This window comes from Diceros bicornis, chromosome 10, assembly GCF_020826845.1.
Source record: "Diceros bicornis minor isolate mBicDic1 chromosome 10, mDicBic1.mat.cur, whole genome shotgun sequence".
Classification (NCBI taxonomy): Eukaryota; Metazoa; Chordata; class Mammalia; order Perissodactyla; family Rhinocerotidae; genus Diceros; species Diceros bicornis.
The window spans coordinates 19,441,999-19,466,231 of record NC_080749.1 but is presented as its reverse complement, the minus strand read 5'-3'; the positions used below and the strand labels follow the sequence as shown (position 1 = coordinate 19,466,231).

The following is a 24,233-nucleotide window of genomic DNA, read 5'->3' as shown; positions in this document are numbered from 1 at the left end:
GCATGGTCCGGTCGACTGGCCGCACCAGCTTCCTGCTTGCTTTGTGTTGCTCAGCTCAGAGCTGGCAGGCAGGCTGGTTTTAGGAAAACATAAATAAAGCTGAGTTTAAATCTTGGCTCTGCCAATTTCTGGCTGCAACAACGTCAGCAAAAGTTTTAACACATCTGAGCCTCAGTTTATGAATCTGTAAAATGAAGATAAATACTATTTACCTCATAGCACTTTGCGAGGATTAAAAGAGGCAATATAAACCGTGTCTAGCGCAATTCCTGCCACATAGCAGGTGCTAGGCCTACCTTGTTTCTTGTTTTCCTCTTTCCTTTTCTCTCTTTTTCCCTCCCTTCCTTCTTTTCTTTCCTCTCTCCCTTCTCTTCCATCCTCGCATGTGATTGTCAGTTTCCTAGGGCTTCTGTGTGATTCTAAGTTATAGTTTCTGGAGATATTGTCACTTTCAGGGTGAGATATGGCTCCTGAAGCCTGAACATGACTTCCCCACCAGCCTTCAGCCTCCCTTCCTAGCCAGGGACACTTCCCAGCAGAGATCAAGTCATAAGCCCTGGTATTTAGGTCTCATTTTTCTCCAAAACTTAATGATCAACTTACCTCATCCCTAAGACTACTCTTGTTATCTCTTGGGCAAAATTGCCGGCAAGCAGACAAGTTTGGCCTATTCAGTAGATGCTCAGCAAATGCTTGATAAATTGAACCTATGATGGCCAAACTCCAGGAGCTCATGGTGTATGACATACAGATTCTGGGCCCCAGGTGTTTTGGGAATCATATTAATCAAATATATCAACAGGCCTGGGTGCTGGAAAGACAATTAGGTGTCAGGTTAAGAGCTTGGGCTCCAGAGTCATATTGGCTCTGCTCTGTGTCCTCCAACAAGTTTCTTAATCTCTCTAAGCCTGAATTTTTCCGTCTGTTAATGGGCGATAGTAAGGTGGTTTTGGAGTAAGTGAGAAATGGACTCCAAGGCACTTGATACAGAGTTGGTCACACTGTAGGAGGAACAAATATGGGCTAGTCCTGAGACCATCTGAAAAACACCTGTTATGGGCTGCCTTGTGCCCCCTTAAAATTCACATACTGAAGTTCTAACCCCAGTATCTCAGAATGTGACTGTAGTTAGGTATAGAGTTGTTAGAGAGGTAATTAAGTTAAAATGAGGTCATTAGGGTAGGCCCTAATCCAATATGATTTATAAGAAGAAGCAATTAGGACACAGATACACACAGAGGAAAGACCGTGTGAAGACGCAAGGAAAAGATGGCCATCTACAAGCCAAGAAGAGATGCTTCAGAAGAAATCAACCCTGCTGATGCCTTTGTCTTGGACTTCTAGCCTCCAGAATTGTGAGAAAATAAATTTCTATTATTTAAGCTCCCAAGTCTGTGGTACTTTATTATGGCAGCCCGAGCACCATCCTGTGCCAGACTGTTTCTCAACCAGCCCGGTGATCCTGAGGAGAGCCTTGCGCTCAGCCTGGGCTCCATCAATGATAGTCTGACTAAATTTAACAAACTGAATGTTTTGTTTTGTTTTGTTTTTGTGAGGAAGAGTAGCCCTGAGCTAACATGATGCCAATCCTCCTCTTTTTTCTGAGGAAGACTGGCCCTGGGCTAACATCCGTGCCCATCTTCCTCTACTTTATATGGGATGCCGCCATAGCATGGCTTGACAAGTGGTGCATCAGTGCACGCCCAGGATCCGAACCTGCGAACCCTGGGCCGCCAAAGCAGAGAGCGCGCACTTAACTGCTATGCCACGGGGCTGGCCCCCAAACAGAATGTTTTGTTTTGGTCTTTCCTCCTGGGTTTTACTCCCTGGTGAACAACATCCCCAAGCTACAGGTTGGCCATGTTTCAGTTAAGTTCCTGCAATGCCATGTGGAAGCCCCTTATCAGTATCTTTTAAACACCAGTATCTTAAGCCTCTCGTTGTTTGCCCCTTTATTTCTTGAACTTGAACCTTGAACCAAGGCACCTGGGCTCTGACTGTTTTGCAATGACTTGACCCTCTGCCTTGTGTAAGTCTTCTGATTTGCCAGAAATCGGGACCTCGTTGCTCCATCCGTCTTCTTGGATTCTGACCTACTACCTGCTGACCTAAATTTGTCATGTGGGCCCTGAGTACTTTCTTCGCTTCAGTGGCTTCAGTGCTTCTGTGCTAGAGTGTGAGGAGCACGAGCATTCTAATGTTAACCTTGGGTGGTAGGTATGGTTAGTACAGCTGTGTCCATGCTACCCATGGGCACCCGAGGAAGTTGAGGCCCAGTCAGGGTCATTGCTTGAAAAGTGGTGTGTTGGACATTTGGTTTGTTTCTCTGTAGCACAAAGACCTTCCCATTCCTACAAAGAGCCTTTCACTTTGCCTTTCTAGCTCTGACCCTTGACTTTTCTATGACCTCCAGAACCTAAGAGATCATTCTCATAGATTGTTCTGCATTCCCAGAACATAGTTTTTTGCTTTGTGTCCAGGACCCACCATATGCCCCTAGATGGCCCCATAGCGATCAGCTATAGTCTAAGGCATCTCTGACCTATTGAAGCCTGTACCTCAGTGTGTGGATAAAGAAGGGCAGCTTAAGCTGACCAACTCTGGCAGGGAGTTAAAACAGTATTGCTTTGTTATTCCTTGGACACTGTGAGCTTCTCAAACCTGCCTTTACTGTTTAGTAAGATTACCAGGATACATACTAAAGCTCTATAAGTGGCAGAGAGGAATTTATTTCGTGAGATCTAAAAATCCCTAGTGGCCTTGTTCTATGATGACTACACCATGTGTCTTGTGTAAGATCGGATTTCCTCATAGATGCAGCATGCTCCGTGCTGTGCATGAAAGCGGCTCGTAAGAGTAAGGCAAGGAGTAAGGACTTGGGCACTTGAAATAAATCTGGAGTTATAAAATCAGACTAGAGCCAAGGAAATATCTAGGAGTCAGTAGGCAAGTCAGAATGGGGAAACATTGGGCGTCCCAACATAGGAACAAGTGTAGCAAAAGGAAATGTGTGACCTGGACATGTTGTTTTATTGACTTTCATTTCTTGTCTCAGTTATACTTTTTAAAAAAATAATAGTTTGGGGGCTGGCCCTGTGGCATAGCGGTTAAGTGTGCGCGTTCTGCTGCTGGCAGCCCAGGTTCGGATCCTGGGTGCACACCAAGGCACTGCTTGTCAGGCCATGCTGTGGCGGTGTCCCACATAAAGTGGAGGAAGATAGGCATGGATGTTAGCCCAGGGCCAGTTTTCCTCAGCAAAAAAAATAGGAGGATTGTCATGGATGTTAGCTCAGGGCTGATCTTCCTCACACAAAAAATAAATAAATAAAAAATAATAGTTTGAACCAGCTGATCTCGAAATTCCCTTCTGCTTTCTAGAATGCTAATTTATTTGTCAAGTACGAGTGTTAGAGCATGTTAGCAGTCCAGCTTACAGATACAAGATACTGGCAACATTAAGTATTTGACATCTGAAACCAACTTCTTTTCTAGAAGAAAATTTTTTTTCATATGGTTTCTGCTAAGGCTGGAGGAGGCCAAAATCTAGGTGTAAGGGTTGGTCTTGGAGAACATCTATGGGACCACAAGGTGAATCACAGGTACTCACGTCATAGTATTCTAGCAACTTGTGAGCTATTGGACCTCACGGTAGTGGGTCAGCAGAGCCTTTGAGGCTCTGGCACTGAATGTAACTTTGTCAAACCATGAATCAAGGCTCTAGGATAATTTAAAAATAGACGATGGTTATACATGGAGCTTTCTGCCCACTGAATGACACAGTAGGGGACTGATTATGTGAGAAACACAAAATCTCTCTGAACCAGTAAGATGAAGTGTGGTTATAATAAACAGTGAACCACTGGCTCAGGGCAGACCAGTCAGAATCCACCAGATCACTCTCACTCTCTTTGTTTGCAGGAGAGATTCTTCTTCCTAAATCACCCTCCTCAATCCTCTCAGTGGCTCCAAAATCTAAGGTAGAATGTTGGGCAAGACAAATGTAGGGTATCACCCACACCGTTAGTATTGTCTTCCTAGCAGTTGTCAATTTCAACCACGTGTTGAATTAAATAGATTTATACTATCTCTCAGGACAAGCTACACAATTTGCCAGGCCCAGTGCAAAATGAAAATGCAGGGCCCCTGGTTCAGAAGTGAAGAATTTCAAGATGGCGCCAGCACAGCATTAATTCAAGTGCAGGTCCCTTCTGAGCATGGGGCTCTGTGCAACCGTATAGGTTGTGTGTCCACGGAGCCGGTCCTCATCCTTTCTCCCAATCTTCCCCTCTGCCTCCCTGAGAATGAAGCCTGTTCACTTAGAGTGCTGGTTTTCGTCTTTGAGCTGTTTGACAAATCCACCCAAGCGACTTGTGTACACCATTCTTTGTCTTGTACTGTCTTGTTATGAACCACAGACAATTTTACTGAAGTGAGGAAAAAGCATCAGAACAGATTTGACAACGTTTTCTGGCTCACATTTTCCAGTGAGAGGCATCCTCAGGGTGCCAAGATCCTCTTACATATTCTGACCGTAAACCAGGGGTTCTTAATGAGGGGTGAAAATCAGGATTACTTAGGATGAAACTTCAAAATATACTTCTAAGGGATTTTAAATCTGTAAACCCAGTTTACATGTGCTATTGACAATCTTCTCAGCAAAATAATGGTAAAGAATCACTTGAAAGCTATTCCGTTTATTTGTTATTTTATATATCTCATCATTGTTTTATTTTTGAGGCATATATGCATATATATGTGTATATGTCCCACTCTCCCCCCTTGATATTAGAATCTGTTTAAACTGACTTTTGTTTCAGAGTATTTTAAACTTCAGTTTGGCTGGCAAATTCCGTGTGGTGATGATTATCCACTCTGACTTGGGGTGAATTTATTTGTGACTGGATCTAGTGGAGGCCACAAACTAATTATTGTAACCACCCAAGAAAAATAAGGGGAATGAGGAAATGCCACAAGTATTGACAATATTTATTGTAGCATATGGCTAATGTATAAAGAGGTAATAGAACGATGTATCTCAGGGGATCATTCAAAAGGAAAATTACTTAAATTAACTTTTCAGGCAAACCAAATTATGCATTATCCCCCCTCCTGTAATGCTATACAAAGTCAATGTTTTTGAAGAGAAGAACTGGGGGCTATAAATCAAGCCTTTCATAAGAACTGTTGTGTCTGCAGGGATATTTTTTTTTTCCTCTGAGTTTTTGGCTTTTAGATTAATGAAGAATTTTCTCAGCAAATTATTAATTACTCCTTCTTGCCTATAGAATTGAGTTCACTGTAGTTATGTAGGAGTCAATGGTATTCAAACGGCGGCTTTTGATGAAGTAATCGGCTGCTTCTGGGGCCTCTTTCAGCTGCCCTGGGCGTGCTTCACATGTAAACGACTGCCAAATGGATTCTTTCGACATTCCAGCCAATTAAAATACATTTAAAGTGCAGCTGGTGGAGAGGCAAGCCCGGCGATTGTGCGGAGAACCTCAGGGCACAGAGACAAAAAACAAACTTCACGGAACCCAGCTCCGGCGGCCCAGCCAGGCATTGGGGGGCAGTGGAGAAAGTCACAAAAAGCGGCTATCTTTAGCGCCCATCAGAATCAAAGATGACACTTTGAGCACCACCTTAAAAGACACAAAAGATGAGAGCATGTTTGTTAGGGTGTCAGTTTTCTCCCCTTGCCTCTTGAAACTCGTATTGGCCGCTTGCCCAATGCGGTGCTGCATACAAATATTGACAGAACACAGCGGTGTTTGTTAAACCCGGGCTGGGGAAGCCAGTGATTAAAACTCTTGAAGGAAGATCCGAAAACCCCAGGAACTCTCCTCAATAGCGTTAGAACATTGACCGAATGAGAGAGAAAACTCTGAGTGGGCTAAGGTGAAAACACTCACCGTCCCTGTCTGCTATGCCTTTTCGGTAAGGACAGAATTTTCTTTTCTCTCTTTTTTTTTTTCTTTTATGTGTATGTCGGTGTAGAGGAAAGAGCGTCCAATGTGCTAAGCACACTGCTCCAGGGCTCTGATTTGCAGGGTTTGCCGGTGATTTTTCCGGAGGACGTGAGGGGATGGCACTGTGTAAATAGGGCATTTCCCAGCACGTGGAATCGCCAGCGCTTTTCCAGAATTCAGAATGATACATTTTTAATGTTTGCCTCTGCTGATGTCTCAGTATTTGCTGCATATGTCCAGGTGTCCCAAGACTGATAGCAAATAGATTCCTCCTTTGAACCAATAGGTATGATGTACATGCTTGTTTAATTTCTATTTTCATTTTAAATATTGTCTGGTTCATTCCATTGCCAGCCCCATGCCTAGGCATGCAAAAAATATTTTCTTCCTCCCGAGTTAATATTCAGTCAGGCACGAGCATTCTGTTTCACTAAAGCAAATCCAAAATGTTTGTTTCGAAATGCCTTGCTTTCTCTTGACTTTCGTTGGAGAAGCTGCTCACTTGGGAATTTGTTCTGAATCACTCTTTTCTTATACTTTAAGGAGGCAGCTGCAGTTGCACTATCTCTGTGGTTCTGCAGGCTCAATAAACACTCTGCTCTGTGGGTTGTAGTCAGATGCCCATCTTAAATTCCTGAGAATGCTAAGTAAGAGCGTGGCTGAGCAGGGGTATGGATTCCTACCCATCAATTAACCAACGAAAGACACACCAAGTTGCTGATTGTTTCCTATCTTCGCCTGTCACGGTCGGCCCTTTTTGGCTTTAGTTTTGTTCATTGCAAACAAAGAATCTTGCACATTTCACAGTGAAGGATCACGTTGCAGTGTCCTGAGCTCAGTTAAATGCGCTTTATTAATCTTTAATGTGCCAGTAGCTCTGAGGCTATGCCAAGCTGAGACTTTCCAAAACTCTTCAAGCTACCTGCTGCCAAGATAAACGGTGGTAGGCCCAGAAGGGACATTTTAAGGAAACTTGCAAGAGCAAAGTTTTACCTATTAAGTTTGTCTTGATTCAATGAAAGAAATCTTAAATAAAAGGGATTTTAGAAAGAACTGCCTTAACTCTATACCCCCTGGGTGAGAGACCTACTGGTGGGAGTCCATCTCCTCACACACACAGTGGCCTGTGCTCCGTGTAGAGGAGAGAATAAGGCGTTCTACTGTATGGATGTTGGGTTATGTTTATAAAATGGGTGCTGTGTGAATGCAGACATGTGTGAACGCAGAAAGCTTTCCTGCCTGTGGCAGTGTCTGAGCCCAGAGAAAAACAAGGCTACACATGTGGTGGGCCACTTGTCCAATGCAACCATTTCAGACATACCAAAAGATCCAGAGATGGGCAGTGGTCACAGAAGTCCATTTGAACAGAAATGTAACTTTGTATGGAAGGAAAATGGCACAGTATACCTCAGAAAGTTGGGCACTGGAGGTGACTTGATGACTCAGAGGACAATGTGAGCCTATGTTTGACTGACCAGGTCCTGGAGAATGTAAGGCTGTAACCTCTTGCGGCTGTGGGTTGCCCACCAGGCTAACACAGGGTAAATGGTGTCATCGTCATTCCTTGGGGATGCAGAAAATAGACAAAATGGACCCTACCTTTAAACACAAGTCTTGTAAGCAGAGACTTCATCTGTCAAGGTTGCTATGAGGAGAGCACTGAATTGGATTTGGGAGGACCTCCAAGGTCCTTTCTGATTTAGACTTCATGATGCAAAGACTTTGCAAATACCTGTAGGCAATGATGAGAAAAGATCAAGAGTGAGGGGTGGCCTCAATTAAGCAGGTGGTTATATTGACTTTAGAGGCCAGTCCAGTCTCCTTCCTGTGGCCTACCTAGAACAGGGTTGACAAAATATGTGTCACAGGCTAAGATCTCCCTGCTAGGATTTTTTGTAGATGAAGTTTTATCAGAACGCAACCACACCCCTTTGTTTGCATATTGTCTATGGCTGCTTTTGTGCTACTGCAGCAGGGTTGAGTAGTTGTCACAGAGACCCCAGGGCCCCACAAAGCCTGGAACATTAGTATCTGGCCCTTTAGAGAAAAATCTTGAGAGGCTAGACGTGGAGAACAACGCTTCTCAAACTATCCATGGTGAAAGACCAGTTTTTTTTTTTTTTAATTTTCAATTTGTTATGGACTGATAGTTTTATTAAATATGATAAAAATGTTGCCTGAATGTTGTGGTGATATCAAATTGCTACAAAATTTCTAAACATTTACTCTTACATTTTGTACTTATCTCAACACGGATCCTCAACAAACATCGTGTAGACCAGTGCCAGTCCGTGGACCACACTTTGAGCAGCTGTAGCCCCTGCTTAGTTTTGTGAACTTGTGCCATTTGTCCCAAATTTCCAATTATGCTGCTGTTCTTTCTGAGGATTGAATACAGTAAACTCTTTTCCAGATTTGGGCCTGTGCTACTGATGTTTCTCGACCTGGAAATCTCTTTCCCTAGTGCTCCCTTAGCTCCTCTTTGCTTTAGGTCTCTGCTTTAATTCACTTTGTCAAGGAGATTTTTTGATCACTCCATCTCACAATCTCCCCTCGTCTTACATCGCTTTGTCTTTATAGCACTTATTACAATCAATACTTGTTTGTTTATTTGTTTATCTTCCTATTATTTGTTTCCCTATATGGTCTGGATTCAGTAACAGATAACATAATCCATTTCAGCTGGTATAAGTGAAAATGAATTTCATACTGGTTTTAGGTGGCATATTAAATCTTGAAGGAGTTGGGGAGGAGGCAGAGCTTCCGAGATAATGATTGAAACAACACAACGGACTACCGCTACGTCTCTGTCACTACACAAAGCCATGAACCAGGAAGCTGATGCCACCAATGCTAGCTCCATGATGACACTGCCACCATCTCCTTCACCAAAATGAGCATCTTTGATTCTTAAAACACATGAAGCTAAGGACAGGATACTGGGACCTTTGCTAAAGAGGTTGCAGAATACCCAAACCTCTGGCAGGGAAAGCAGAAACGTAGTCTCTACCTCATGATCTTCCCTCTGACTTGCAAGTTCCACTGGGGTGGAGTGGGCGTCTCCTGGGTGAAATCTGGATCATGGCCGAACTCAAGCTACGAGAGGGTTGGGGAAATGCCATCTTAGGTTTTTAGTCTCTACTGCTGGAATGGAGTCACCAGAATCTGCCTCCATCGCCTATTGGAATATAATCTTGGTGAGGGTAGGGTCCTTGTCTGTGGACCATACATAGCATAACCTTACACCAATGCTAAGATTAGTGCCTGCACTGTGTAACATGCCCAATAAATGTTGATTATTTGAACATGTGCATGAATGAATGAATAGTATGTTCCCGGGAAGTCTGTGACTTATAGGAGGGTAGCATGTGGCACACATGAGGGAGATTCATGATTATGAATCACCTGGGAAATATCCATGGTGGGAGGGGAAAGACTACCTATAGATAATAGTCTCACTTTCAAAAACATACCTTGTTTTTCCAAATGGAAACATATCCATGTAGCTGCAGTCAGTCAGTTGGCTCAGGGATGGGAATATTCTGGATACTACCTAATGTCCTCATTTACCGAGTGCTTATTATGAGCCATACGCTACACTAAGTGCTATATATGCATTAGGTCATTTAATCTGCAAAATATCCTGATGAAGTAGGCATTATTACCATCTACACAGAGGAAACAGAGGCTTTGAGAGGTAAAATGACTTCCCCAAGTCACAGAGCTGGTGAATAGTGGAGGCAGATTTAATCCCATGACTTTTTGAAACTCTTTTTGTAAACTCTGTTTGCACTCTTAACCTCTAATTATAACCCTGCATATACTTTATCTTTCTGGCTTTTGTTCCTTCTCCTAAGACTTTCCTGGTTTGTTTCCATCCTAGTGGCTGGTTAATTAATTGCATTATCTACTTTGTGCCTTAGCAAGGTGAAATGTAGTTATCAGAACTGAGATATCAGTACAGGTCCCTAGTCATCATTGCTGAACATAGCTGAATATCAGCAATGAATTTATGGGTCTATAGCTGAAGATATAGAAGGGGTAGGAGAGAACTAGATCTACAGTGATTAAGTGTATCAAAAAATTGCTCTTAGGGGGCCAGCCCAGTGGCATAGTGGTTAGGTTCACATGCTCTGCTTTGGTGGTCCAGGGTTCACAAATTCATATCCCAGGCACAGACTGACACACCGCTCATCAAGCCATGCTGTGGCAGCGTACCACACACAAAATAGAGGAAGATGGGCATAGATGTTAGCTCAGAGCAAATCTTCCTCAGCAAAAAGAGGAGGATTGGCAACAGACATTAGCTCAGGGCCAATCTCTCTCACCAAAAAGAAAAAAAAATACTCTTAGGACAAAAATCCTAGAAGATAGAATATTTCTCTTCTAATGGGACAATCCTCCACCCTCAAGCTTTATGTTTGATTAAGAATTTCAAGTCTTTGTGTTCTGTTTGGTTGCAATTCTACTTCACCTTATCTTCATTAAAAACAGTGATGCTTGGTAATAATTGTGATTTGTCATTTGATGAAAAAAATAAGTTGAAAATTATTTTTACATTAGAAATTTTAAAGGACTCAAAGATACCTTTGAAGAAAGAGGTTCTGACACGGGGTAGGGTAACAAAAATTACTTAACGACAATGTGTATGATGAGATAAACCACTTACAGTCCTAACCCTAGTTCCTATAAAAGTGCTAAGGGGAAAGAGAAGTACTTCTGGAATGGTGGAGTAAAGATCTCTGAAAATCTCTTCCAGAAAAGCAAGGAGAACATTGACAAAAATGATCCAAATCAATGTTTTTCAAACTTGGGAAATTAAACAAAAGCTTGCAACAATCTGAGGAGCATTTATTCAGGGAAAAACCTGAATCTCAGTAAGAACAGTGAGTTTTATGTCATTTAACTTGCCCTATTCTCATTCCCCTCTTCCCAGCTCTGGGGAAGCCTTAAAAACCAACAGTTTTGCCATCATAGTAGCTTTGAAAACCAGTAGTGTAGCAGCCATTGGAGGTGGCAAAACCTGTTTGGAGCTCTACAAAGAGCCTCACGCCCAGAGAATTGTCATGATTTCACCTGTCTGGTAGCTCCCTGGGAACTCCCACTTGTAGGTCTTGTCTTTATTTGACCTGATTCCAAACTCATTCAGTGCAAAGAACCTTTCTTCTGGGACACACGTCAAAAACAATCATAGCAATTGTTTAACATTGCAGCTGCCTGAGGCAGCAATAAGAGTTGGTGCAAACAGGATGCTAATGAAAAATTTTAAATTAAAAGCTGTGGAATGAGGTGTCCATTGGGGATTTGAAAAGCTCGTTTATTCTTGGAAATATAAAAGGCATGCACCTGTGCAGAGGTGCACACATTCTCAAGAAAGACCTGAGAAAACCCTGATCTCTCACCTATGGCTGGCTTTCAGCCTCTGCACAAGCAGGGAATGAAGGCTAAGGAAGAGTTGTAAACATTTGACATGTTGAAGGTGTGCCCCACTATACACAAACGTCTCAGTAAAGGCTGGAATGCTTTTTGGTTCAAGGCATTCAAAAAATGTCTGCCCAGCCATTAGCTGACCACGAAGCTAAACCACACATGACAAAGAATATGGACTCTAAAGAATAGAATCAGGAAAGTCACTAAACAAATAGGAACAAAAATTACAAAAACGATAACAACAACAACAAACCATGGTTGGGGGAAATCTGATTTCCAGAGTTTCTGCATTATATTATTTTAAATGTCCAGTTTTCAAAAAAAGTTTATAAGACATTCAAAGAAACAACAATGTGTGCCATACACAGGGAAAAAACAGGCAGCCGATAGAAAATATCCTTGAGGAAGCCCAGACATTGGACTTACTAGACGAAGACTTTAGATCAGCAACCATAAATATGTTCAAAGAACTAAAGGAAATCATGTCTAAAGGAATGAAGGAAACTATGAGAAGAATATCTCACCAGAGAATATCAATAAAGAAACAGAAATTAGAAAAAGAAAGCAAAAAGAAATTTTGGAGCTGAAAAGTATAACTAAAATTAAAAATTCACTAGTGAGGTTCAACAGCAGGTTTGAGTAGACAGAAGAATGAATCAGAAAGTTTGAAGATAGGTCAACTGAGATTATTTAATCTGAAAATAGAAAGAAAAAAAGAATGAAGAAAAATTAGCAGAACTTCAGAGACCTGTGGGACACCATCGAATGTTCAAACATTTGATAAGTCTGAGAAGGAGAGGAGAGACAGAAGGGGCAAAAAGAATATTTGAAGAAATAATAGCTGAAAACTTTCCAAATTTGATGAAAAACATGAATCTACATATCCAAGAAACTCAATATTTCCAAGTAGGATAAACTCAAAGAGGCCCACTCTGAGACATGTTATAATGAAATTGTCAAAACTCAAAAAGAGAATCTTGAAAGCCAGCAAGAGAGACGTGTCTTTGTTATGTATAAAAGAGTCTCACAAATATTAACAGCCAATTTCTCATCAGAAACTGTGGAGGCCAGAAAGCATTGGGATGACATATTCAAAGTACAGGAAGAAAAAGACTGTCAACCAAGAATTCTATATCCAGCAAAACTATTCTTCAAAAATGAAGGAGAAATTAAGATATTGCCAGATAAACAAAAACTGACAGAATTCATTACTAACAGATCTTTCCTTTCATAAATTATCGAAGGGAGTCCTTCAGGCTGAAGTGAAAGTGAACTAAACAGTAACTTGAATCCATGCAAAGAAATAATGAGCACTGGTAAAATATAAAAGACAATATATATGCATTTTTTGTTTATAACTCATTTTTTAATCCTGCCTGATTTAGAAGACACTTGCAAGACAAAGCTGTAAGTATAAAGCTATGTCGATGAACTTCTAATGTATAAAGATGTAATATGTATGACAATAAGAAGACAAAGGAGAGTAGCTATATAGGAGCAAAGTTTTTGTATACTATTGAAATAAAATAGGTATTAATCCAAGTAGATTGTTATATTAGATAACCTAGATGAAATAGACAAATTCTTAGACACAAAATACCGAAACTCTAAACCAAATAGAAAATCTGAATAGACGTTTTACAAGTAAAAAGATTGAATTAGTAATCAACAAACTTACTATAAAAAAAAGCCCAGGCCAGATAGCTACCTGGTGAATTCTATCAAACATTAAAAGAAGAATTAACACTAATCCTTTGCAAACTCTTCAAAAAAATAAGAGAGTAGGGAACACTTCCCAGCTCAGTCTACGAGGCCGTTATTAACCTGATACCAAAACCAGGCAAAGACCGAAGAAACAAAACTATAGACCAATATGTCTTATGAATATATAATTCATAATTCTTAACAAAATACTATAATTCTTAACAAAATACTAGCAAACCAAATCCAACAACATATAAAAAGAATTATACACCCTTACTAAGTGAGATTTATCCCAGGAATGCAAGACCGGTAATACATATGAAAAACAATGTAACACAACAACATATTAATAGAATAAAGTATGAAAACCATGTGATCATCTGAATAGATTCATAAAAAGCACTTGACAATATCAAACACTTTTTCATGATAAAAACTCTCAAAGAACTAGGAATAGAAGAGAACTGCCTCAACCTGATAGAGGACATCTACAAAAAACTTACAGCTAACATTACACTTAACAATGAAAGATTTTTCCCAAGATAAAGGAAAAGACAAGATCTCTGGTCTCATCACTTTTTTGTATTGTACTGTATTTACTGTAGCTCTAGCCAGAGCAATTATACAAGAAGAAATAAACTGCTCCCAGATTGGAATGAAGAAGTAAAACTATCTCTGCTGATGACATGATTTTGTATATAGAATATCCTAAGGAATCCATTAAAAAATTGAATTAATAAATTCAGGCAAGTGATAGGATATAAGATCAATATACAAAAATCAATTGTATGTCTATACAATAGCAATGAACAATTTGAAAATGAAATTAAGAAAAGCAATTCAATTTATAATAATATAAAAAAAATATTTAGGAAGATATTTAACAAAAGAAGTGCCAGACTTGTACACTGAAAACTACTAAGTATTGTTGAATGAAATTAAAGAAGACCTAAATAAATGGAGAGATAGCCCATGTACATGTATTGGAAGACTTAATATTGTTAAGATGGCAATACTGCCCAAATCAATTTAGAGATTCAACACAATTGTTATCAAAATCTAAGCTGCCTTTTTTTCCAGAAACTGACAAGCCAATACTAAGATTTGTATGGAAATGAAAGTGAACCCCAACAGCCAAAACAATCTTCAAAAAGAAGAGCAAAGTTGTAACTCACAGTTCTTGATTTTAAAAGTTACTGCAAAGCAACAGTAATAAAAACACTGTGTTACTGGCATAAAACTAAACACATAGAGCAACAGAATTAAATTAAGAGTTCAAGAATAAAGCCTTACATTTATGGTCAACTGATTTTTTGACAAGGGTGCCAAGACAATTCATTGAGGAGAAAAAATAGCCTTTTCAACAAATGGTGCTGGGACAGGCAGATATCCACATGTGAAAGAATAAAGTTGGAACCCTAACTCACACCCTATACAAAAATTAACTCAAAATGGATCACAGACCTAAACGTAAGCGCTAAAACTATAATACTTTTCGAAAACATACGAGTAAGTCCTCATGATTTTGGATTAAAAGTTTATCAGATATGATACCAAAAACAAAAGTGACAACGTAAAAAATAGTAAATGGGACTTGATCAAAATTAAAAGCTTTTGTGTTTCAAAGGACACCATCAGGTAAGTGAAAAGACAGCCCACACAATGGGAGAAAATATTTGCAAATCGTATATATGATAAGGGACTTGTATTCCATACAATGAAATATTATTCAACCAGAATATATAATGAACTCTTACTACTAAACCATAAGACAAATAACTCACTTAAAAAAATGGGCAAAGGAGTCAAAGTCATTTCTTCTAACAAGATGTACAAATGGCCAATAACTGTGTGAAAATGTGCTCAGCATCATTAGTCATTGGGTAAATGCAAATCAAAAGCAAGTGAAATACCATTTTGTACCTACCAGGGTGGCCATAATAAAAAAGATGAATTATAACAAATGTTGGCAAGGATGTGGAGAAATTAGAACCCTCAGATATTGCTGTTTGGAATGTAAAATGGTACAGCATTTTAGAAAAGATTTGGCAATTCCTCAAAATGCTAAACAAAGTTCCCATAAGGTCCAGCAATTCATCTCCTAGGTATACACCCAAGAGAATCATAAGCATATGTCCACACAAAAACTTGTACACAAATGTTCTTAGCAGCATTATGCATAATTACCAAAAAGTAGAAAGAACCCAAATGTCTATCAATTGATAAATGAATAAACAAAATGTGGTATATCCAAACAATGGAATATTATCAGGCCATATAAAGGAATTACATACTGATACATACCACAATATGGATGAACCTTGGAAAAATTATGCTAAATGAAAGAAGACGGACACAAAAGGCCACATATTGTATGATTCCATTTATGTGAAATGTTCAGAATAGGCAAATATATAGAGACAGAAAATAAATTAGTGGTTGCTAGCAGCTAGGAAAAAGGCAGATCGGGGCATGAATGGTAATTGGCATGGCATTTCTTTTTGGGGTTATAAATGTTCTGGAATTTGTTGTTTCTTTTTGGGGTAATAAAACATCCTGGAACTAGATGTTGATGATGGTTACACGTCTCTGTGAATACACTAAAAACTATTGAACTGTGCTCCTTGAAAAAGAGAATTTTATTGTATGTGAATTATATCTCAACAAATCTGTTATTTTAAAAAAATGCTAAGGGGAGAAGCCAGAGTAATTGGACACTTCAGAGTCAGGTCCACTTTACTCATTTTTTAGCGTGAGGCAAGAGTGCAGATAGAGGTCCACATGCCCCAAGTCAAATATTTTAAAATTGTGAATGAAGCAAACACAATCTTAAATATGTTCTATTCTCCTGCATTGACAAATATACCCTTGTCCAGAAACAGTTTTGTACTGTTGGCTATGGGCTGTCAGCAAGGGCTTTAAGAAGAACAGTGATGTGATCATATTGTCATTTCTGAAACAGCCTGTTGGCAGCCCTGTCAAGGTGCGACTAGAAGAGAGCCTGGGGATAGTAGTTAATAAACTATGGCGATGGTCCTACCAGAAGTCGGGGAGGACACGATATTATGTCATAGCTATAGCTATGACATAGCTCCATAGCTATGGAGAAGGTGTAACAGATTCAACAGACATTCCAAAAGCTGGATCAGCTGAGATGGATATGGAGGGGGAAGGAGGGAGGAGAGAAAAGAGAAAGAGGCCAGCTGACCTTTAGAGCTTCAGTGACTCAGGCTGGTGACATTATGACCAAAGAGAAAAAAGAAGCAGCAGGTGTTAATGGGAGTGGAGGGATCTTGAGAACTGGGCTTTGAGTATGTGAGGCTGAGGTATCTGTAGGACATCAGGTGGAAGTGACCAATTAGCATTTAGCAGCACACGCTTAGAGCATAGAAACGAGGTTTGAGTTAGTAAAATGATTTAGAAGTCATCAGAATTATCAAAATCCCAGGAGGGAGTAAGATTCAATAAGGGAAGAATAAAAGAGTAAAAACCAAATGGAAAGAGACACAATAGAACAGTACTATTAATAATCAGACTCTGAAATGCTCCTACTAAACTACTAAAACACATGAAAAATATAGTATCGTTCACAAGAAACTTTCGTGTTGTCTAGTAGAGTCTCAGCCATGTGGTGAGCTTGATGATGTTGGTTAGAAAATGGTAATTATAATATGATGCATAACCAGTAGCAGTTGGGAAGAACACCCCAAATCAACTGAATCATAATGGAAAAACATATAACTGAACTTTTAATTTATATATAACTTATAGGTTATATATAAAAATATATATAACTAAAAACATATGTAGCTGGCTATAGCTTTTCTGGTTATGATTGTTTTTGCCTGATAAACTATGTTTAAAAGAAGAAAAACAGGCTGTTAATTGCCTTGACTAGATGATGATGCTATTTACTGTTGCTATAGGATTTATACCTTGAAAGGACTTCAGAACCATTAATTAGACATTCCTCATCAGCTCTCTGCATTAGGCGTTACCAGCATGTTTGCGTTCCTGCTGCTGCTGCCATTGCACCACTGGCTGTAATTTATGACAGATTATGTGATTTGAGTTTACTGGGAAAAGCATTGAGAACTGAGAACCTGCCTAGTTTTGGTTATTGAAATGGCATTGATTTGAGTTTGGTGTTGCAAGGTTATTTGTTTGTTTACTAAATGAGTAAAATTTGCATGTTTTCGCTGGCTTAAGCTGTTGTCTGAAACACCCTTCTGTACTTTGATTGGCAAAACACAGGGCTATTACTATTTCCTGTCATCCAGGCCTAGTCTCAGGAGTCGCTATGGACTTTCATATCATCACCAGGAAATGGCCCAACATTTGGGCTGTGCTCTTGTTTCTTTGGTTTCACTGGGATTTAACATTTCTAAGAGAGGCAGGTATTTGCACAATAGGTAATTGGACTTAGTTGGAATATGGAAAGGCAAGAATGTGAAAGTGTTAATCAGGTTTTTAATTCTTAAATTAGCTGCAGTCACGTATTTTCAATGAACTCTGAAGGAACTAGATTTGGGCCAAATTTTAAAGGAGATAAAGACTGTATGCCTCTCCATTTCAGATCTACCAAATGTTCAGATCCTCTATTCCATCTTGGCTTCTAGAGATTCTATAGGAGGATTGACTGTAACCTCCCTCTATGATTTATATGCCAGAATATTTTATGTCCTTATCTGCATCCTGTTGTAATACTCTGATTGGATATGGAATGAGTTGCTATGAGGTAGGCTATCTCTTATCTTGACGTTGGGAGTGTAAGTTGGTTTAGCTTTTATGGAAAGCATTTTAGCAACATATGTTAGAGTATTTTAATCTATTCTATTCTAGTTTTCTAATTTAATCTATTCTAATTTAATCTAATCTAATTTAATCTATTCAGAAGAGATAATAGTGATATGTACAAATATCTACTTATAAAAGTATTCATTACTATATTATTTATAGTGTTAAAATATGGAAAACATCTCCATCAATAAGAGAATTTTCAGATAAATTATACTCTAGAGAGCTCTTATAAATCAACAAGAAAAAGATTACTATCTCAATAGAAAATGGTTAAAGGAAATGAAATATGATTTACCAAGCAGAAATATAAATGGCAAAGAAGCATTTGAGCAGATGTTCAATCCCATTAGAAATTAACATGATACAAATGAAAATGAGATATTATTATTTTACCTATTATTAGCAAAGATTAAACTATCCTCATTGATGAAGAGATGGAAATCAGGCATTCTCATTTACTCTTGGGGGGAATGTAATTGGGACAAATTTAGGGGGAAGCAATTTGGGTGGGAGAGAGCATACTTTTGACTCAGCAATGCACTTCTAAGAATGTATCTTAAAGAAATAATCAACAAGATTACAAAGAATACGCATAGGATATTTATCACAGTCACACTTATGCTAGGGAAAACTGAAAATAATCCAAAGTCCACTGGTAGGTGATTGTTAAATAAATTATAGTACAACCACACAATGCAATAGCGTGCAGCCATTAAAAACTCATGTAGACCTAGCTGATAGGAATGATGCCTATGACATAGTAAGTGGAAAGTGTAGGCTAAAAATAAATGTGTATCATGAACTCATTTTTAAAAAGCTACATCTTTATCTACATGTATGTGTCTGCATACAAACAAAAGTTTGAAAGTACTTCCACTAAAAAGAGAAGATAATTTTCACTTTATCGTACATTTTAGGTTTGCTGAATTTGTTGTTAATTAATATATTAATACAATAATCAGTAAAATGCAGCTTTACCATTAACCATTGTAATGATAGAAATAAAATGTTATATCCATAAGATGAAATATTATATAACTGTTTAAAAGAGTGATTTGAAAAATAGTCAATTAAATGATGCTAAATAAAAAATAATTACATAGAAAAAAGACTGGAAGGAACTGCATCAAATGTTAACAGTGTTTATCTATAATAAATACCTATGACAAGAATTACAGCCATAGCCAAATTATTTGTCATAAATATCTATTATTTTCATATTGAGAAAAAAGTTTTTAAAACAATTTAAGAGAGTTATTTGTATTGTGACCAAGTTCTCCATACCATCTCTTTTTTTAGGTGTCACAGATCAGAATGCCATAGTTACATCTAATAACACACACACAAAAAGTATATGTTGTACATAGCAGATGTATGTCATAAGCCAATTAAAAAATTCTTATATGTGGAAACTTCTGTAATAATGGATACTGTAGACACTGTGGCAGAGAGATTTTTAGTTATTGGGTCTTCTGGAGAGTTATGGAGAAAGGTCATGTATACACTTAAAACATGTCCTCACATTTAGTAAATAATCCACAGACTTGGGTAAACGATAAAAACAAATTAGGAACCACATTATTATACTATTTGCTTTTTTAGAAAGAGGATTTGGAAAATTTGGTAGAGTGTATTTTTTTCCAACCCATCCAAAGTAATTTAATAATTTAGCTGCTCCCTAACTGAAATTATCTTAAGTTGACTTAGTCCTATGAACCTTCTTTATCACCTTCTTAGAATATCTTCTTTGGTTTTCACAACAATCCTGTGAGGCAGGCAGAGCAAATATTTACATTTTACAGATAAGATAAGAGCCTCGGAGAGGTTCAATACATTGCTCAAGATCTCAAATTAGAACATTGAGAAGCTGGGGTCTGAACCCAGATTTTTCTAGCAATCCAAGTTAGTTCCAGTTATTACCGGGACTTGAATCTGAGTTTACTCCACATCCAGTTGATTTTCTATACCGTACCGTTCTGTTCTTCTCCCAGGAGCTTAAGATGCCTTGAATTGAACTCAGATTCATTTTCTAACAAGGCACCAGTGAACATTGAGGAAAGGAGAATTCTAGATAAAGGAATGACTATGGTAAGACATCTGCCAGGGGTAAGGGGTTTAGGATTAGAGGAAGAGGGGTAGGGTCTCAAACCCAAAATGTTGGAAAAGACCATACAGGTGATAGAAATAATGGAAACCTGCCGGGAGTGAGAAAAACAAAATCAATTGTATAATAATCAATGGAACTGCTGCCGGATTTCATTGTGGTAGAGGCAGCAGGGGCTCGAGAGGATGTGGGTGAACTGGAGAGTGTGTCCTGCTGGATGTCTGAAGGATGTAGCTGTTACTTAGCACCAGCAATCGTTGCCAAAAAGGAGCTAGCTCTGTGTTTTATTTTTTTAAATTATTTAACAGAAGCTGGAAATTTGATTTTTAGGTAAAATTTCCCCGTTTTAAATGCTAGCATTAATTTAAAAAATGCTAGCATTACTTAAAAAATAATATTTTATAGGCCGACTAAAATATATCAATAGGCTGTCAAAGACTCTCAAGTTGCTGGTTAGTGATTTCTAGGACATATTTTGTCTAAGGGTTTACCAGGCTCCTGACTGATCAAATTCAGTTTCTGTTTCTTTGATGTCTTAATTATACCACTGTGATTCTTGACATTTATCCTTACACATTTAGGAAAACATCTCGCTTTCATCTTCAGACCCACCTAAGCCAGCCACCCCTGACCCTGGTTCCGTCTCACATTCTTCTGAGAGATTGAAAGGGAAGGTTGTGCCTGAGAGGATATTCCCAAGCATCCCCCATGAACAGTTTACATAAACACTGTTGTATGTGAGCACCAAGGAATGGCCCTCAGGGCTTGGGAAAGATGCTTTAATTAAGTTCCATTTTTGCCTTTAATTATTGTCTAGACTAGAATTTTTTGCAAAACTGTAAATGTATGGGTGGTGGCGTGGTGATACAAATCACTGAAATTTTCTTTGCCTAGAAGAATCTAATCAGAAGGTGCCAAGGAAAGGTCAAAAGATGTATGAGCAATCGTGTAACTCGCCATGTTAAATCTGCAAACTGGATTAAACATTTGACTACTGCCTTGACCTGAAATTGGCAAAGACATATGTCCTCCTAATTCCATAAGGAGTATCACAACAAAGGCAAAAAGTACACAAATCTGACTCTTTCTCTCTCTTCACACACACACACATACAGGGACACACACACATACACACACAGTTTAGTCTAGTGAAGATTCTGATACATCTTTGGGGGCATCTGGTCTTTGGAGAGAATTCTCTTCATAAACCATCTTGGGGCTAATTTATAATATTTAAGTATGTAATGTTTTTCTATTTATAGCATGTTTTAAATAATGATTCTTTGTAGAACATTTTAAAGAGATCACAAAGTATATGGAAGAAGATAGAAAATTACATATAATCCCATCACCCAGAGACACTCACTGTTATAATTCTGGCGTATACTCTTCTAATCCTTTGGCTATGCTTTTATGAAAGACAGACAAGTGAACCAAAAAAATCCCCCAAAAGCAAACTCCTAACTTTATAGGAAGAATTTGAATATCAAGAATTAGATTTTTGTAGTAAATTCATTCTACATAAGTAAGCCACAGGAAAAAGTGCTGAGAGGTGAGGCCACCCAAGAAAGTCAGAATCCAACTCGTAAGAGGGGAGAAGGAGCACTTCCTCACTACATTTGAAGTGCATTTGACTGAAGGGATAAAGACCAAGAAGGACAGAACCATTTGGGGCATTGGATACAGTTGACAGGTGAGAATATAGACGAGACACATATGAACCCAATTTACAGCTCCTGTGAGAAATATAGAGGATTCTTACAAAGAACATATCAGTCCACTGGCTTTGAGTGGGAGGAATTCTTGTACTAATCCAGCCTGAAGCACCTTCCATTAGTCGCTCTATCTCCAGTACTTTTTGCCTAATCAATCATCATTTACATAATGATTTACATAAAATAATTTACATGAAAGCAACAAAATCTAAAATATTTTGAGTGCTCACTACATGTATGTTTGTATACAATGGTTAGATGTATACATATTATATATGTACACTTATGTACATACTGTCTCATTTAATTTTTAATAACTTTATCGAGATGTCATTCACACACCACTTAAAGTGTATAATTCAGTGGTTTTTAGTATATTCATGGATTTTTGCAACCATCACCACTATATAATTGTAGAACATTTTCATCACCCCAAAAAGGAACCCTCTACTTATTAGTAGTTGCTCTCATTCTCCCCAAACCTGCTAGTATATTCTAGGGGTATATTCTGACCCTTATGAGATATATGATTTGCAAATATATTCCCCCATTTTATGGCTTGACTTTTCATTTTTTTGATGGTGTCCTTTGACCCACAACAATTTTTAATTTGGATGAAGCCCAGTTTATCTATTTTGTTCATTTGTTTCTTTGTTTCTTGTGCTTTTCTTTATCATCTCTAAAAATCCATTTCTTAATCTAAGGTCATGAAGATTTACTTCCATGTTTCTTCTAAGAGTTTTATAGCTTTAGCTCTTATATTTAGGTCTGTGATCCATTATGAGGTAACCTTGGGGTATGATGTGAGGTCGATAGGGGTCAACTTCATTCTTTTACAAGTGGATATCCAGTTGTTTCAGCACCATTTGTTGGAAAGACTGTTAGTTCCCAAGTTAATGTCTCATTTACTTTTCACAATATTCCAATGAGGTAGGAGTTATTGTCCCTGTTTATCAATGAGGAAACTGAGGCTCAGGGAGGTTAAGTGACTTGCCAGAGGCAGGCCCTGAAGAATTTCAAGTAAGAAGTGGAATTTAATTGGATACCAAAGGCAAGATTCTTTCAGCAACACCAAATTGAGCATCTATTATATGCCAGGTTGTGGTAAAACAAACACACACAAAAAGAGTACTCATCATTTGATGCCTTTACATTTTTTTTCAATTAAATATACTCTTCCTGAGGAGCCATCAGTGTTGAGAGCTCCAGGGCTAGGAAAGATAAATAAGCACAGTTCTTATTTTTAAAAAGCTGATAATAATACAGTAGAAACAGGAAATTTCCTACAATAGGATGGCCATAAAAGTCAATATTTTTGGTCAAAGCAACAGCTTAAGGAGCCGCAGTTAGGGACTTGGAGAGTCAGCAGGAGACTGGAGACCAGCAAACAGATTGGAACAGAGGCAAGTCCAGTGGCTCAGAAGCCAGAAGCCAGGGACTGTCTTGGGCAAAGGCAGTAAGGCCAGGACATGACAGCCATTGCAGAACCCACTGTAGACACTGTGAGTGAGCCTATGTCCCCGAATCTTTGCATCAACAAGTTTAGATCCAGGACCAGGTGGGAGCATCTGGCTGGCTGGCTGAGCCTGAGTTGTGTGCCCACGTTGTGTGGGCAGGGGCCGAGGGGCATTCCATCCTGTCCTCATCACATACATTGAGGAAGCCTCCAAAATAACACAGGGAGTGAATGCTGGCAATGTCCACTCCCAGGACAGTAGAGAAACCACTCTTCTCTCTGCTATTCCAATTGCTTTCGTTGTGTTGATGAGCCACACAACCAAACTGTCTCTGTCTTATTTTTAGTCCTCTCAATATTTCACAGGACCCCTTTTCCTCATGAGATTATGATCTCCCTGTGGTTAGGAACTGTGTTCTATACACCACTACTTTGCAGCTCTCATTGCACCTTGAATACAGGCTTATAGGATGTATTTTCAAATTGCTGTTGCTTCCTAGAATACCTCAGGGACCACGATCAACTCTTTGTAACCCATATGTGGATTCTCCATAGCCAATTTATAATCTTAAGTCTGATTTTCCTTCTGGCCCCAAATGATCCTAAGGACCCTGCCCCTACCATTGGTTGGGGATGCACAGAGAGTGTTCACCCACTTCAACATCAGCCTAGTTCAAACAAGAGGCTGAGGGTGGTTGGAGATGGGTGGGCTCTGTTAGGGGAAAATTGTGGACCATGTCACGTCTTTAGCTTAGCCCATCCATTTCTATTAATATTGTCTTCGTTTTGAACTTTCTAACTCTTTAAGGTAGTTCTTTTTAGGGCTTCTTTTATCCATCAAAATTCTGTGGAGTGTTGGGTTCTTTCCCTTGTTTATCATCGCAGGCCAGAACTGGTTGTCTTTTCTGCTTTGCTAACCCCAAGGGAGATGAGTGGAATCCCCCAAATAGCTGAGCTCTGACTCACAGCTTTGAGGACCTTCTCCCCTCGGCTTCTCCTAGCTCCCTTCACTACTTTCCATGGTTTGCAGAGCCCTGAGGTCATGGGATCCACTCACA

General features: G+C 38.9%; 1 protein-coding gene across 1 annotated transcript in view; it reads left to right on the top strand.

The window, feature by feature from the left end:
- Positions 1-5,573: 5,573 nt before the first annotated feature.
- Positions 5,574-24,233, top strand: part of NCKAP5 (NCK associated protein 5) — an 863,809-nt gene continuing 845,149 nt past the window's right edge. Inside the window, exon 1 of the mRNA XM_058549746.1 lies at positions 5,574-5,934. The gene's annotated coding sequence lies outside the window, so the exon portion shown is untranslated. The remainder of the gene's footprint in view (positions 5,935-24,233) is intronic.